This window comes from Bos taurus, chromosome 25 (genome assembly GCF_002263795.3).
Source record: "Bos taurus isolate L1 Dominette 01449 registration number 42190680 breed Hereford chromosome 25, ARS-UCD2.0, whole genome shotgun sequence".
Classification (NCBI taxonomy): domain Eukaryota; kingdom Metazoa; phylum Chordata; class Mammalia; order Artiodactyla; family Bovidae; genus Bos; species Bos taurus.
The window spans coordinates 19,710,799-19,728,547 of NC_037352.1; the positions used below are offsets into that span (position 1 = coordinate 19,710,799).

The following is a 17,749-nucleotide window of genomic DNA, read 5'->3' on the forward strand; positions in this document are numbered from 1 at the left end:
CATTCCAGGATGTCTGGCTCTAGATGAGTGATCACACCATCGTGATTATCTTGGTTGTGAAGATCTTTTTTATACAGTTCTTCTGTGTATTCTTGCCACCTCTTCTTAATGTCTTCTGCTTCTGTTAGGTCCATACCATTTTTGTCCTTTATTGAGCCCATCTTTGCATGAAATGTTCCCTTGGTAGCTCTAATTTTCTTGAAGAGATCTCTAGACTTTCCCATTCTATTGTTTTCAGTGGCAGACTTTATTTTTTGGGACTCCAAAATCACTGCAGATGGTGACTGCAGCCATGAAATTAAAAGACGTTTACTCCTTGGAAGAAAAGTATGACCCACCTAGACAGCATATTAAAAAGCAGAGACATGACTTTGCCAACAAAGATCATCAAAGCTATGATTTTTCCAGTAGTCATGTATACATGTGAGAGTTGGACTATAAAGAAAGCTGAGCACCAAAGAATTGATGCTACTGAACTGTGGTGTTGCAGAAGACTCTTGAGAGTCCTTTGGACTGCAAGGAGATCCAACCAGTCCATCCTAAAGGAAATTAGTCCTGAATATTCGTTGGAAGGACTGATGTTGAAGCTAAAACTCCAATACTTTGGCCACCTGATGCAAAGAGCTGACTCACTGGAAAAGACCCTGATGCTGGGAAAGATTGAGGGCAGTAGGAAAAGGGGACAACAGAGGTTGAGATGGTTGGATGGCATCACCAACTCAATGGGCATGAGTTTGAGTAAACCCTGGAAGTTGGTGATGGACAGGGAGGCCTGTCATGATGTAGTCCACAGGGTCGCAAAGAGTCAGACACGACTCAGCAACTGAACTGAACTCAACTGATATCTTTGCATTATTCTAAGACATCCTCAGACAACCATTTTGCCTTCTTACATTTCTTTTTCTTGGGGATGGTTTGGTCACAGCCTCCTGTACAGTGTTATGAACCTCCGACCATAGTTCTTCAGGCACTCTGTTTCTCAGATCTAATCCCTTGAATCTGTTTTTCATTTCCTCTGTATAATCATAAGGGATTTGATTTAGATCATGCCTAAATGGCCTAGTGGTTTTCCCTACTTTCGTCAATTTTAAGTCTGAATTTTGCAATAAGGAACTCATGATCTGAGCCACAGTCAGCTCCCGGTCTTGTTTTGCTGACTGTATAGAGCTTCTCCATCTTTGGCTGCACAGAATATAATCAATATATTCAATCAGTATAATCAGTCTGATTTTGGTATTGACCATTTGGTGATGTCCATGGGTAGAGTCATCTCTTTTGTTGTTGGAAGAGGGTTGCTGTGACCAGTGCATTATCTTGGCAAAACTTTGTTAGCCTTTGCCCTGCTTCATTTTATACTCCACGGCCAAACTTGCCTGTTATTCCAGGTATCTCTTCACTTCTTACTTTTGCATTTCAGTCCCCTGTGATGAAAAGGACATCTTATTTTGGTGTTAGTTCTAGAAGGTCTTGTGGATCTTCATAGAACCATTCAGCTTCATCTTCTTCAGCATTAGTGGTTGGGGTGTAGGCTTGGATTACTGTAATGTTGAATGATTTGCTTTGGAAATGAACTGAAATCGTTCTGTCATTTTTGAGATTGCACCCCAAGTACTGCATTTTGGACTCTTTTCTTGATTATGAGAGATACTCCATTTCTTCTAAGGGATTCTTGCCCACAGTAGTAGACATAATAATCATGTGAGTTAAATTCGCTCATTCCTGTCCCTCCTCCCTGAGAGCATTGTCTTCTACAAACACAAAACCTGGAAATGGTTGAGGAAGATGGAACCTCCTAACCATTGTTTGGGGTGGAGTCGGTGTTCCGGAAGCATATTGGGTTGGGCCAGTTGGGACGGGCCTCGTTGGACTTTTAGCTGCATTGTGCCTGCTAGGTGTCTGTCTGGGAATGGGAATAGCTGGGTAGAAGGCAGAGAAGGGGGCTTCCTTGGTAGCTCAGCTGGAAAAGAATCCACCTACAATGCAGGAGACCCCGGTGTGATTCCTTGGTCAGTAAGATCCTCTGGAGAGGATACCCACTCCAGTATTCTTGGGCTCCCCTGGTGGCTTAGATAGTAAAGCATCTGCCTGCAATGCACGAGACCTGGGTTCGATCCCTGGGTTGGGAAGATTCCCTGGAGGAGGGCATGGCAAGCCACTCCAGTATTCTTACCTGGAGAATCCCCATGGACAAAGGAGCCTGGCAGCTACAGTCCATGAGGTCACAAAGAGTCAGACACGACTGAGTGACTAAGCACAGCACAGCACATTTCTGTCCACTTAGTTCACTCATTACTAAAATATTAATGTTCACTCTTGCTATCTCCTATTTGACCACTTTCGATTTACCTTGATTCATGGACCGTTAGGTTTGTATGCAATTCCAGGTTTCTATGCAATATTGTTCTGACAGCATTGGACTTTACTTTCACCACCAGACACATCCACAGCTGGGCGTCCATTCCTCTTTGGCTCAGCGTCTTTATTCTTTCTGGAGCTATTTCTCTGCTTTTCTCCAGTAGCATATTGGACACCTGCCAGTCTGGGGGGTTCATCTTTCAGTGTCTTCACTTTTTTTTTTTTTAATAAACATCAAACACCTACCATCCATTTTTATCAAGTTTAAGATAACATGGATTTTAAATATTCTTATTTTCTGTATCTCTAAGAAAGAAAAAAGAAAGTGAAGTCGCTCAGTCGTGTCCGACTCTTTGCGACCCCATGGACTGTAGCCTACCAGGCTCCTCTGTCCATGGGATTTTCCAGGCAAGAATACTGGAGTGGGTTGCCATTTCCTTCTCCAAGTGTCTTCGCTTTTTGCCTTTTTATACTGTTCATCTGTAAATGGGGATAATACCTATTACCTTGCAAAGTGGCTGGACAGATCAATACACCTGGACCACCTGCCACACCTATGTGCAGGCACCTATGATAGGTGGCTGTTGTTGTTAAAGAACTAAACGGGTTAATCTCTTATCACATCACAATGCATAATATAATGTTGAGATTGGCTATTTACCCCTCATATAGTCACCAAAAGCAATCTGATTTTTTTTTTTTTCCAACTCGGATATATCACTGTGTTAGACCTGGTTGCCCATATCATTTTTACCATACATGCCTGATACTTAACCTGGATTGCTGTCTTCTTCCTTCCAGTTTAGTGCACTAAGAGAAAAAAAATACCAGGCAGCCTATTTATTGTGTATTTATGTATTTGCTTTTGGCTGCCCTGGGTCTTCATTGCTGCACGCAAGCTTCTGCTAGTGGCGGTTAGCGGAGGCCACTCTTGGTTGCAGTGTGCAGGCTTCTCCTTGCAGTGACTTCTGCTGTTACAGTGCCTGGTTCTAGGGTAGCCAGGTTCAGTAGTTGTGGCACACAGGCTTCGCTGCTCCTCAGCATGTGGAATCTTTCCAGACCAGGGACAAACCCATGCCCCCTGAATTGGCAGGTGGATTCTTAACCACTGGACAACCAGGGAAGTCTCAGGTAGCCTATTTAAATGCTTATATACAAGTTCTGTTCTGCATATTAAAAGTAACATGTATTTGGGGATTCTCTAGTAATGATGACAGAATATACTAAACCATATTTCTGTCAGCCTTTTTACTGTAATGTTTGCTAAGTGCGCTATGGATGTAGTTTGTGGCCCAAGAATAGATTTTCCCCTAACCAGCCAACTGTATAAGCCATGACCTTGACCTCCTTAGTTGAAGTCAGTAACCAAGTATAAAGTGTTCTAAAAGTAAAGGATGATTGATAATCACAGGTAACCTATAATTTGTTATAGTCCTCTTCGTTTGCTTATTATTAGACATAAAATGAGAAACTCTGTATTTTCCTATCTGTAGATAAAATAATTATATTGAGAGTTTAAATTTTTAAAATCATTAATTGAATCACTGAAAAACCCATAGCAATGAATCTTCTTTAAATAACAGATGTATATAGGCATGTAAGATCACCTTTAGGACTCCCACTTTCACAAAATTTAGTGGGTTAGGATCAGAAAACAAACCCTTATGTTGAAGTGTTGCTGGTATAGGACTAACTCCCAGAGCTTTCTTTCGGGAGTATTTGCCTACTAACCATCCAGCAGGTAGTTATCATCCATTAACCATTTAGACTCACACTAGTAGCCAGTAAGATGCTTGCTTTAAGTGCACCACCTTGTATTTAAGATTTTATTTTTTTGACTTTCAAGTTTTATTTTTTCAATTGGAGTATAGTTGATTTTCAGTGTCATGTTAGTTTCCGCTTACAGCAAAGTGAATCAGTTATGCGTACACATATATCCACTCTTCTTATAGGTTCTTTACCCATATAGGTCATTACAGAGTATTGAGTAGAGTTCCCTGTGCTATACAGTAGGTCCTTATTATGTATCTATTTTATCTCTAGTAGTGTATACATGTCAATTCCAATCTCCCAATTGATCCCTCACCACTTAAGATTTTAATTAATGTTATTGTGAATATCTTCAGAGTTATCAGGGAGGTTGGTACATTTTGGTTTTTCCTGCTGTGCTGTTTCTTTTTTTATTTTTGTCTCTGTTAAGTTGTTGGCCAGTGCTTTTGTTCTCTTTGTTAGCCTAGAGTTAATGAAAATACTTAAATACTTTTCCCATAAATACTTAAATACTTTATCCCTTATATATCGCCTCCTTTTGCCATCTGCCCTCCCTCTTTAGGAGCTTGTGGCAAATCCCCAACTTGACCATTCAGGCAGTTCACATCCAGTTGAAAAAGTCCGGGTTGCAAGTGTCATCAGCCGTCCCAAATGGTGCAGTTCCCTGTGACTTTTCTTGTATCTCCTTAGGTGTACAACCAAAGACCTCTAATGTGGTTAAGGGCTCCGATTTTCTGATTTGGGGTGTTGTTTTTTTTTGGGGGGGGAGAATCCACCCACTTCTTTGAAGAACAGGACTGTCTTTTGACTGTATGATTATAAACTACAGAAGCACTTGCTCCTTTTTTGTGAACATATTCTCTTCTGCATTCCAGAAATTCTTTAACGATTCTGCTCTGTTATTGACATTTTCCCATGCTGTTATAGAATTTTTCTAAATGTAAATTGCTTGGGTCATTTCATTGAGATTTGGAAAAGGAAGAAGGGCAAACTGACTCACTTTATCCCCCAAGTGAAGGTGTTAGTTAGTCGCTAAGTGGTGTCCAGCTGTTTTGTGACCCCATGGACTATAGCTTGTCAGGCTCCTCTATCCATGGAATTCTCCAGACAAGAATACTGGAGTGGGTAGCCATGCCCTCCTCCAGGGGATTGTCCCAACCCAAGGATCAAACCCAGGTCTCCTGAATTGCAGGCAGATTCTTTACTAAGAAGCCCAAAGGTGTGTAACAAATGCTAACTGAATGCGAGAAATCAAAAGAGATTTAGTCCATATTAATTTATTGTCTTTTAAATTTTTATTAATACTCGGAAAAGTTGTAATATAGTAATTTTCCTAAGTCACACTTTTTTTTTTTTTTTTTTAAGGTAAGCTAGGAAAGATTTGGCTTCCCTGGTGCCTCAGTGGTAAAGAATCTACCTGCCAAATGCAGGAATCGTGGGTTCCATCCCTGGGTTGGGACTAACTCCTGGAGAAGGAAATGGCAACCTGCTGCAGTATTCTTGCCTGGGAAATCCCATGGACAGAGGAGTCCGGTGGGCTGCAGTCCATGGAGTCACCAAATAGTTGGACATGATTTAGCAACTAAACAGCAACAAAAAGAGGCTTAAATTCTGTAGTCCCCAAATGGTAAGAACATTGGGTGATTGGTTAGAATGCAGGAGACATTACATTAGTTAAGTGACTAGTAACACAGACTCTGGAATCTGGATTCAAATTCTCCCTGTGCTGTTTGCTAATGGCATGGTCTTGGCTGACGTACTTCTGGGGCCTCTTTAAAGGTTAAAGCATCATGTATATAAAAAAAACAGTGCTTGGCACATAGCACTGCATATCAGCTAAAATTAATGGGACTGACTTTTGGAGATTTTTTGCTATAATCTTTTCAGTAGTCATAGGCAGTTATCTTAAAATTGATCATAAATGCTGTGTAGTTTTTGGTTGTAGATATAAATGTCACCATACTAGAATATAGAATCTAGCCCATGTACAAACGGACTTTTTTTTTTACCTTATATAAAGAATAATACCACTATAATGAAATGCTAAAAGAAAGCTTTGCTTGAACCATGTATATGTTTCACATACTCACAAAAAATAAAAATGATAGCAAGAAAGTAAGTCCTACTGTTGAGTACAAATTGAAACCAGTGAGCCTAACTGCATGTCAGATTGATAATGTAACTACCCAGGAAAAAAGAATAAAGTAACTTTTGAATACAGTGCTGTGGCTGTGTTCTCTTAGTGGACCATACCTAAGGACAGAGAGACCATTGTTGGTCTTGGTAGGTGGCGAACCCCCTATAGTAGGTCTTCACAAGAACTGTTATTCCCATTTTGCTGATGAAGAAGTATAGTTGAAGAAGGGAATGATTTGTTTGGCATCTTTTAATAAGGTGGGAGAGCTGAATTTAAAAGCCCATAACCTGTTCATTATACCACATTACTTTTTAAAATTGTTATAGTGCGCTGTTAGATGAGTCCCTGGTTTCTTTAGTTCTTACCTTTCGTTTATTGTTCTTCCCTTCCCTGTATCTTTTATTATTTCTTTTCTTTATCATCTGTAATATTAGTCAGAACCTCATTTTCAAGAGCTTCTTGGCCTCTTGTATCTCCTTTCCTTCAATAATTTCATTCCATGCCATCATGCCTACCTTTTTGAAATCTGCCTTCCTAAATTAAAGGGTGTGTGACACTTCCCACGCTTTTCATTATGAATTCCAAGGTGGCCTGAAAGATTTTCTCTTGATTCTCATTCCTCCTACTTTGTCAATAATTAGTTTCCTGCTGAATTATAGCTAGTGTCAAAGTCATGATTACTTACAGGCATAGTCTGTATTGATAACTGATCCTGAAAGTTTTAAATGAGAGAGCTTCAGTCTTTTTTTTTTTTCAGTTTGTTTCAATTGTTTATTAACTGGCCAGATTGCAGAAATAATCCTGGTAGATACCTTAGTTCATCCTTCCAATAAGCCTCTTGATCTGGTCTTCCCTGTTGCCAGCGTCTCCACCTTCTACAAAATGGGTGGTCTTTTTCATTCCCCTTCATGGAGAAGACAGTTTAAAGGGCCGCAGGAAGTTGTTTGCCGCTTTGAAACGTTTTCCAACGGTATAGATCTCATGAATCAGATCCTGCGTGCAGATGATTCCGTATTTCCCAAGAGACCGAGCAATCAGTGCATTGTATGTCAGGGCAGTTCACTTCTTGTTCATTTTGCCATAACCACGCTTGTAGATCAGTTCATTTACAGACTTCAGATTTGGGTACCCCCATGTAATGTATGGCTCCACAATTCTCAGCATGTTAATTGATGCCTTGTTGAGCTTCACAAAGGTGCCATTGAAGATCTGCCGGAGGCAAAGGAGCTGCAGCACCTTTCAAACCTTTGGGCTCACACCGTTGATACCTCTGATCCTGATGACAAATGCCAGTTTGGGTTCTGCGGGTACATAGAAGTTGCCGGCTTTTCGTGCCATCCTAGCCATTTGAATTTCAGTTCTGTACATCTGCCTATATTCCTTGTGGTAATGCTTGGCTTTTTCATAGATAAGCTTCCTCCTTGCCTTTCAAAGCATCTTTTGGGCAAACTTCTTTCTCAGGCACTTGATCTTAAGCTCTACGAAATTCTTTCGCTTTTTCTTAAGGGTTTCTGGCACAGCAGGAACCTTCTTTTTCTTCTCTTCTGCACCCTCCATGGTTCCAGCTGGGAAAGAGGTGAAAGCTTCATTCCTAAAGACATCTACCTGTTTGTAACTTGAAATATCTTATGGGGATTTGTGAGATATGTGGTGTGGAAAGTGATAGAGAATGCAATTGTTGGACCTGCATTTTTTCTATGAGAAATAGTCGAAACAAATATCAGTTTATAAACTGTGATTTTGAAATGATTGATTCATTAAAGAAGGCAAGTAAAAATAGCAATGAAACAAAACATAATAACTAGTTAAATGAACTTTCTGTTCTTTGAAAAGGGACTGATTAAGGAAGAAAATATGTAAATAATTTGAGTACATAAGCTGTTATTTGAGATTTTGCTGGGTAAAACTGATGGGAAGAATTAAACTATACAAGAATTTAGTTGGATCTTGCTTAAAGTACTTTGTGTTGTAAATCTCCAAACTTGTAAACTACAGCATTTAAAGAACCTCTTCTTGAATTAGCACAATCAAAATGGAATTCATTCTATTTTTTAATCATTCCTGAATTACTATCTTTAATTTTTTAAAAAATTCTGGATTATTCCAGTTGGCCCCGTCTTTTTAAAAAAATTTTTTTAATTTTATATTGGAATATAGCCAATTAACAATACTGTGATAGTTTCAGGTAAACAGCAGAGGGACTCAGCCATACCCAATACATGTATCCATTCTCCTCCAAACCACCTTCCCATCCAGGCTGCCACATAACATTGAGCAAAGTTCTCTGTGCTGTACAGTAGGTCCTTGTTGGTTATCCATTTCAGATATAGCAGTGTATGCATGTCATCCCAAACTGACTATCTCTTCCTCCCATTCTTACCACCTGACAACCATAAGTTCATTCTCAAAGTCTGGGAGTCTGTTACTAGTTTGTAAATAAGTTCGTTTCTATTATTTCTTTTTAAATTCCACATACAAGGGATACCATATGATATTTCTCCTTCTCTGTCTGACTTCATGCAATATAACAATCTCTAGGTCCATCTCTGGAGAAGGCAATGGCACCCCACTCCAGTACTCTTGCCTGGAAAATCCCATGGATGGAGGAGCCTGGTAGGCTGCAGTCCATGAGGTCGCTGAGTCGGACACAACTGAGCGACTTCACTTTCACTTTTCACTTTCATGCATTGGAGAAGGAAATGTCAACCCACTCCAGTGTTCTTGCCTGGAGAATCCCAGGGACGGGGGAGCCTGGTGGGCTGCCGTCTCTGGGGTCGCACAGCGTCGGACATGACTGAAGTGACTTAGCAGCAGCAGCAGCAGGTCCATCTCTGTTGCTGCAAATGGTATTACTTCCTTATTTTCACTATCTTTAAAGTGCATGATTTTAAAATGTAATTTAATATAGTAACTCAGCTGGTAAATCATCTGCCTGCAATGCAGGAGACCCCAGTTCAATTCCTAGGTTGGGTAGATTCCCTGGAGAAGGGATACCCACTCCAGTATTCTTGGGCTTCCCTGGTTGCTCAGACAGTGAAGAATCCGCCTGCAATGCAGGAGATCTGGGTTCGATCCCTGGGTTGGGAAGATCCCCTGGAGGAGGGCATGGCAACCCACTTCAGTATTGTTGCCTGGAGAATTCCCATGGACAGAGGTGCCTGACGGGCTACAGTCCATGAGGTCACAAAGAGTTGGACATGACTGAGCAACTAAGCACAGCACATATCAGAGAAATTGTCCAGAAAACCTAGGCCCAGAATTTCAGTATAATGTTAAAAAGAAATAAGATTAGCAATCAGATTAATTTTTTTTAATTTATGTTTTATCAGAATTAAGACAGTAAAATAATGTTATAGTCTTTTATTGGATTAACTGAGTTTCTAAACACCTGAAGAAAATTATTTTAGTATTTCCTGTGCAGAGTTTGTGAAGAATGTGCCTTTGTCTGTGGAATCAGAGTCATGAGACCTCTTTGCTGATGTTTCTAAAGGTTAACTCTCTGGATAAACTTACCAAAAAAAAAAAAAAACACTATTCTACCAAAATATGCCTAAATAGTAAACTGTTCACGAAGTATCGAATCAGACTTTTTTCCAGCGGGTACCTAGTCATTTAACCTGTTATTCAGTTTCCTCATTTGTATTATTTTGAGAATTAAATAAGTATATGTAAAACAGTTAATGATACTATGACTGGCACTAAATAAGTGCCCAGAATATAGTGGCAGCTATTACTATTTATCCTTCCCTTGCCCCTAGATTTACAAGTGATAGGGAAGCAAAATTTATTTTGAGCACCCTTTATTCTAATGTTAAGGTTTTAAAGTAGAGGTTAGGACAAAATCATATTTTTCTGAACCCAAACACTTGAGATTCTGTTTGGGAAGTGAGAAAGCTGCCAAATGTCTACTCTACTTGTGCAGTGGCAAGAAGATTGAATTTCTAGTTTGTTTCCTGCCTCAAGTGCTTGCCTTCGATCCTTTGTCTCAATATGAAAATTTCTGTATTCGTTTGGAGATCCTTGTCTGACTGAAACAACAGAGAACAGCTTCCAGCAGTTTTAGTATGGCTAGCTAACCATAACTTTCTGGAAGAATATCTGGATGCAGTTGCAATTTTTAAAGCCTATCATATTTTATGACATTAAATTTCTTTCCGTTCTTTTCCTAAGTTGTGCCCATTCATCTTAAGAAATACACATTTTATGCAGAAAATGTAAGTATATAGTTGACTATCAATAAAAATTATTATCAATTAAACTACTCGAGTTTTCCCTTATCTCAGTTTCAGAATATAATCATTATACCAAACACATACATGCACATACATATATACCCATACATGCAAATGTAAACTTTCTTTATTGTGATTACTCAATTGCTTTATGTAGTAGAAGTTATGATTTATTATTATTATTATTATACTCATTTCATCAGTGTCATGGGCATCCCTGGTGGCTCAGTCAGATGGTAAAGAATCTGCCTGCAATGCAGGAGACCTGAGTTCGATTCCTGGGTGGGGAAAATCCCCTGGAGAAGGGAATGGCAATCCACGCCAGTATTCTTGCCTGAAGAATCCCATGGACAGAAGATCCTGGTGGGCTGCAGTCCATGGGTTGGCAGAGTCAGACACAGCTGAACAACTAACATTTTCACTTTCACATCAGTGTCACAGATAAGCTGCTGAACCCTGGTCTTTTTTTTTTTTTAATTTATGTATTTGACTACATTAGGTCTTAGTTGCAGATTGCAGGATCTTTCGTTGTGGCATGCAGGCTGTCTAGTTGTGGTGTGGGCTTAGCTGCCCCACAGCATGTGGGATCTTAGTCCCCTGACCAGGGATAGAAGCTGTGTCACCTGCATAAGAAGGTGGATTCTTAACCACTGGACCACCAAGGAAGTCCCCTGGACCCTGGTCTTTAAAGAGAGAGAATCCGGGGCTTACCTGGCAGTTGAGTTATCAGTTATCTGTTCTTCAGATACAGGGAGGCACAGCTTTGATCCTTGGTCAGGGAACTAAGATCCGTCATGCCACACATCTTGGCCAAAAAAATTGAGAGCAGATGCTGACATCAGAAGTGCATAATTAATACTTTGTAAATATCAGATGGTGGTTTTGTTTGTTTTTAAAATGGTCATTTTTCCTGCTTCATCAAAAGACATTCTTTTTTTAAAATAATTTTATTTATTCATTCTTTTTTGTCTGTGTTGGGTCTTCACTGCTGCCTGGGCCCTTCTCCAGCTTTAGTGAGCTGGGGCCTCCCCTCAGCTGCGGTGCTCAGGCTTCCCATTGCAGAGCAAGTGCTTTAGGGCTTGTGGGCTCCAGCAGTTGCGGCTTCTGAGCTCCAGAGCATAGTCTCAATATTTGTGGCACACGGATTCATTTGTTCCACAGCACGTAGAATCCTCCCGGACCGGACCCTTCACCACTGAGCCACCAGGGAACCCCCAGAAGGGTGTTTTAAACTCATTTCTAAAAATAACATTAAGTTGATGCATAGTTGATTAACAGTATTACTTTCAGGTGTATGCATATTGATTCAACGTTTTATAGATATGCTCCGTTAAAAACTTACTACAATATAATGGCTATAATTCCTGGTGCTAAACAATATATCCTTATTGCTTATCTATTTTATATAGCTGCTTATAGTTTTTAATCCCATACTCCTAATTTTCCCCTCTTCCCTTTGGTAACCACTAGTTTTTCTATATCCATGACTATTTCCTTTTTCAAATTACCCTTTAAAAAAAATTTTTTTAGGTTATTTTTATTTTTGGCTGCACTGGGTCGTCGTTGCTGTGCGCAGGCTTTCTCTAGTTGCAGCAAGCAGCAGCTGCCCTCGTAAGGTGTGGGCTTCTCGTTGTGGCGGTTTCTCTTGTTGCAGAGCAGAGCACTAGGGCTCATGGGCTCTGTGGTTGTGTCAGTAGAGCTTAGTTGCCCCACAGCGTGTGGAATCTCCCTAGAGTAGGAATCAAACCCATGTCCCCTGCATTGGCAGGTAGATTCTTAACCAGTGGACCACCAGGGAAGTCCTAAATTACCTTTTACTATACTGAACCTCTTTCTTGTAGGAATTGTTATATATAATCTTCTTGAGGCTTCCCAGCTGGTGTTAGTGATAAAGAATCTGCCTGCCAATGCAAGAAATGCAATAAGCTCGGGTTCAATCCCTGGGTCAGGAATATTTCCTAGGAAATGGTACCCACTCCATTTTTCTTGCCTGGAAAATTCCGTGGGCAGAGGAGCCTGGCAGGCTACAGTCCATGGGGCCACAAAGAGCAACATGACTGAGCTATTGCACCATATATATACTCTTCTTAGTCATATTTCCTTTAATTTTTTTTTCTAAAACTTTATTTTCCCAAAGGTGATAAATTATATTTCATGTTCTACATTTACTTTCCATTTACCATTGCATCACCACTATATATGTGAATTAGTACGTATGATCAGAGTATTACTTCCTTTACACTTTCTGTGATGCTCATGTTTTTAAAAGTTATAAAGTACAGATCGTTAAGTGTAAATTCCTACCATTTTGAATACTTGCAAGTTCAAAAGAATTTTTTTCCCAAGGCTGTTAGGTATGTGTGTGATTCATAACATGAAACAGGGTTGCCTGTTCTTTCTCAATTAAGTTGACGTTTAAAGTCTTCTGGTCTTTCCTGTCTGTACTTAGCTGCTCAGTCGTGTCCGACTCTTTGCAACCCTATGGACTGTAGCACGGCAGGTTTTTCTCCTGGCAAGACAGGAGTGGGTTGCCATTTCCTCCTCCAGGGGATCTTCCCAACCCAGGGATCAAACTCAGGTCTCCCGTATTGCAGGCAGATTCTTTACTGTCTGATCCACCAGGGAAGCCCCTTATCTGTCTAGGGGAAAAATATCTAACATAGTTTAATGTCATGTAGATTATCATAGACTTACAATTTGGGAAAATTCTCCTTTCTTCAATCTCCTTTCCAGTTTTAAAGCTTTTACCTCTCCTTTCAGTGTGCCACCAAAATGTAGTTTGGTAATCAGTTGATTTGAACTTTAGACACTAAAATCTTCTGGACAGAAAATGCTGTTGTGTTCTTAAGGGCTTTTCCTCAGTTATTTGGACCTCTCATAGAAATTTTGAAATCACTGGATTGTTAAACAGCTTCACACAAAAATTTATGTTTGGCTATAAAGACCATTTTCTCAGATTCCTTCCCCGTAAACCCATGTTTCTCTGCCCAGCCCCCCAGGTTTGGGATGTTTCCTAGCAAAATTGTTTCTGATATCCGTTCTTATATTAGAAGAAATCTATTCAAAGTGTGTCACCATGTTGCTTTGGACTCCATACGGAATTCATACTATCTGCTCAAACTTCATCCAGATTCAGAATTGGTTAGAGTGCTCTGAGCCTCAGTATTCTCTTGGGTCTTTTATTTTGCAGACTTACCTGTAGATTGACTATTCACTGCGGTTCAGAACCTATCATGCATCTCTGCAGGAAAAGGTTCAAATGCAGTTGTATGTGAAAATCAAAACTTTATTTTTCCAAACAACGTGTATGTCTATGTAAAGCTAAACCAGCTAAGGCAGGTCACTGTTTTTCCACTTGAAAACTTGCTTCAAGTGTCATAACATGAATGTTTCATGCATATTTCTAGGCAAATTATGCACCAGTGCCTTTCTCTTTACAATTAAATATTTCCAGTTCAGAACTTTTTTTTTAAGTATTCTATTGAGCTGACAAATGGTCACAAAAGTGATTCTGACTTATTCCATTTTTTACAAAGTATTTTTTACCTACTCTAGGATAAGATGCAATAAAGATTCAGTTTTAGTGAAAGCGACAAACAAACAGTTAGTTGGAATTCAGTAAGAAGAGTGCTAGCTCAGTTCAGTCGTTCAGTCGTGTCCGACTCTTTTACGACCCCATAAATCTCAGCACGCCAGGCCTCCCTGTCCATCACCAACTCCCACAGTTCACTCAGACTCACGTCCATCGAGTCAGTGATGCCATCCAGCCATCTCATCCTCTGTCGTCCCCTCCTCCTCCTGCCCCCAATCCCTCCCAGCATCAGAGTCTTTTCCAATGAGTCAACTCTTCGCATGAGGTGGCCAAAGTACTGAGTTTCAGCTTTAGCATCATTCCTTCCAAAGAAATCCCAGGGCTGATCTCCTTCAGAATGGACTGGTTGGATCTCCTTGCAGTCCAAGGGACTCTCAAGAGTCTTCTCCAACACCACAGTTCAAAAGCATCAATTCTTTGGCCCTCAGCCTTCTTCACAGTCCAACTCTCACATCCCTACATAACCACAGGAAAAACCATAGCCTTGACTAGACGGACCTTTGTTGGCAAAGTAATGTCTCTGCTTTTGAATGTGCTATCTAGGTTGGTCATAACTTTCCTTCCAAGGAGTAAGCGTCTTTTAATTTCATGGCTGCAGTCACCATCTGCAGTGATTTTGGAGCCCCCCAAAATAAAGTCTGACACTGTTTTCACTGTTTCCCCATCTATTTGCCATGAAGTGATGGGACCGGATGCCATGATCTTCGTTTTCTGAATGTTGAGCTTTAAGCCAACTTTTTCATGCTCCTCTTTCACTTTCATCAAGAGGCTTTTTAGTTCCTCTTCACTTTCTGCCATAAGGGTGGTGTCATCTGCATATCTGAGGTTATTGATATTTCTCCCGGCAATCTTGATTCCAGCTTGTGTTCCTTCCAGTCAAGCGTTTCCATGATGTGCTCTGCATATAAGTTAAATAAGCAGGGTGACAATATATATCCTTGACATGCTCCTTTTCCTATTTGGAACCAGTCTGTTGTTCCATGTCCAGTTCTAACTATTGCTTCCTGACCTGCATACAGATTTCTCAAGAGGCAGGTCAGGTGGTCTGGTATTCCCATCTCTTTCAGAATTTTCCACAGTTTATTGTGATCCACACAGTCAAAGGCTTTGGCATAGTCAATAAAGCAGAAATAGATGTTTTTCTGGAACTCTCTTGCTTTTTCCATGATCCAGCAGATGTTGGCAATTTGATCTCTGGTTCCTCTGCCTTTTCTAAAACCAGCTTGAACATCAGGAAGTTCACGGTTCACGTATTGCTGAAGCCTGGCTTGGAGAATTTTAAGCATTACTTTACTAGCATGTGAGATGAGTGCAATTGTGCGGTAGTTTGAGCATTCTTTGGCATTGCCTTTCTGAAGTTGAACAGCATTACCAAGCTGAAGTTGAACGGTTCTGTGAAGACCTACAAGACCTTTTAGAACTAACACCCAAAAAAGATGTCCTTTTCATTTTACGGGACTGGAATGCAAAAATAGGAAGTCAAGAAACACATGGAGTAACAGGCAAATTCGGCCTTGGAATACGGAATGAAGCAGGGCAAAGACTAATAGAGTTTTGCCAAGAAAATGCACTGGTCAGAGCAAACACCCTCTTCAAACAACACAAGGGAAGACTCTACACATGGACATCACCAGATGGTCAACACCGAAATCAGATTGATTATATTCTTTGCAGCCAAAGATGGAGAAGCTCTATACAGTCAACAAAAACAAGACCAGGAGCTGACTGTGGCTCAGATCATGAACTCCTTATTACCAAATTCAGACTTAAATTGAAGAAAGTAGGGAAAACCACTAGACCATTCAGGTATGACCTAAATCAGATCCCTTATGATTATACAGTGGAAGTGAGAAATAGATTTAAGGACCTAGATCTGATAGATGGAGTGCCTGATGAACTATGGAATGAGATTCGTAACATTGTACAGGAGACAGGGATCAAGACCATATCCATGGAAAAGAAATGCAAAAAAGCAAAATGGCTGTCTGGGGAGGCCTTACACATAGCTGTGAAAAGAAGAGAAGCGAAAAGCAAAGGAGAAAAGGAAAGATATAAGCATGTGAATGCAGAATTCCAAAGAATAGCAAGAAGAGATAAGAAAGCCTTCCTCAGCAATCAATGCAAAGAAATAGAAGAAAACAACAGAATGGGAAAGACTAGAGATCTCTTCAAGAAAATTAGAGATGCCAAGGGAACGTTTCATGCAAAGATGGGCTCGATAAAGGACAGAAATGGTATGGACCTAACAGAAGCAGAAGATATTAAGAAGAGGTGGCAAGAATACACAGAAGTACTGTACAAAAAAGATATTCACAACCAAGATAATGACGATTGTGTGATCACTCACCTAGAGCCAGACATCCTGAAATGTGAAGTCAAGTGGGCCTTAGAAAGCACCACTACGAACAAAGCTGGTGAAGGTGATGGAATTCCAGGTGAGCTATTTCAAATCCTGAAAGATGATGCTGTGAAAGTGCTGTACTCAATATGCCAGCAAATTTGGAAAACTCAGCAGTGGCCACAGGACTGGAAAAGGTCAGTTTTCATTCCAATCCCAAAGAAAGGCAATGCCAAAGAATGCTCAAACTGCCGCACAATTGCACTCATCTCACACACTAGAAGAGTGCTAAAATAGTAGTAAATGCATATTGCTGTGGGAGCACACTGGAATGCCTCTAACTCAGGCTTGAAATGTTAGAAATGGCTAGGAACATGGAAGAGTGACATCCAAAGAATAAGTTGATCTAAAGAATAAGTTGACCAGAGACGGGAAGGATGTAAGAGTGTTCCAGGTAGAAGGAAAAGCAAGTTTAAAGTCTCAGAAGTTTGTTTTGTTTTGTTTGTTTGTTTTAAAGTTGTTATTTGGGGAACCTGAAAGCTCAGTGTGCCTGATTACTGTAGTTTGAAGGGAAGAGTAGTGTCAAAGGATGATGGGGAAATAGGGACTAGATGATGAAGAGCTTATTTTTTCCATCTCTTTCTTTTAAAAAAAAAAAACAGATTTATTGAGATATTTTGCATGCTACATAGTGCGTCCCTTTAAAGTGTACAATTTTTAGTATATTCAGTGTTGTACAACCATCACCAGTCAGCTTTAGAACATTTTTGTCACCTCTGAAAGAAACCCTGTGCCCTCAACTATCACCACCCCCTCAAATATTCCAGCCCTAACCTATTCTGCAGGTTTTATGTAAATAGAATCATATAACCCTTTTGTGACTGGCTTCTTTCCTGTTTATCCAATGTCATAACATGTATCAGTATTTCACTTCTTTTTATGGCCAAATAATGTTCCATTGTATAGATAAACTTCATTTTGTTCAGTAATTCATCAATTGATGAGCATTTGGGTTGTTTCTACCTTTTGTAGCTATTATGAGTGATGCTACTATGAACACTAACATACACATTTTTATGTGGACATATGTTTTCAGTTCTCTTGCTTTCCTAGGAGTGAAATTGCTTGATCATATCTTTTTTTTTTTTTTACTTAAAAGCTTCTTTTTATTTTTTTATTTTTTTTTTAAATTTTATTTTATTTTTAAACTTTACAATATTGTATTAGTTTTGCCAAATATCGAAATGAATCCGCCACAGGTATACCTGTGTTCCCCATCCTGAACCCTCCTCCGTCCTCCCTCCCCATACCCTCCCTCTGGGTAT

The 17,749-nt window shown here is 40.0% G+C and overlaps 1 protein-coding gene and 1 pseudogene across 2 annotated transcripts in view; one reads left to right on the forward strand and one right to left on the reverse strand.

The window, feature by feature from the left end:
* Nucleotides 1–17,749, forward strand: part of MOSMO (modulator of smoothened) — a 75,978-nt gene that overhangs the window by 16,838 nt on the left and 41,391 nt on the right. The gene's annotated exons all lie outside the window — the stretch shown is intronic.
* Nucleotides 7,076–7,838, reverse strand: LOC104975864 (large ribosomal subunit protein uL30-like; annotated as a pseudogene).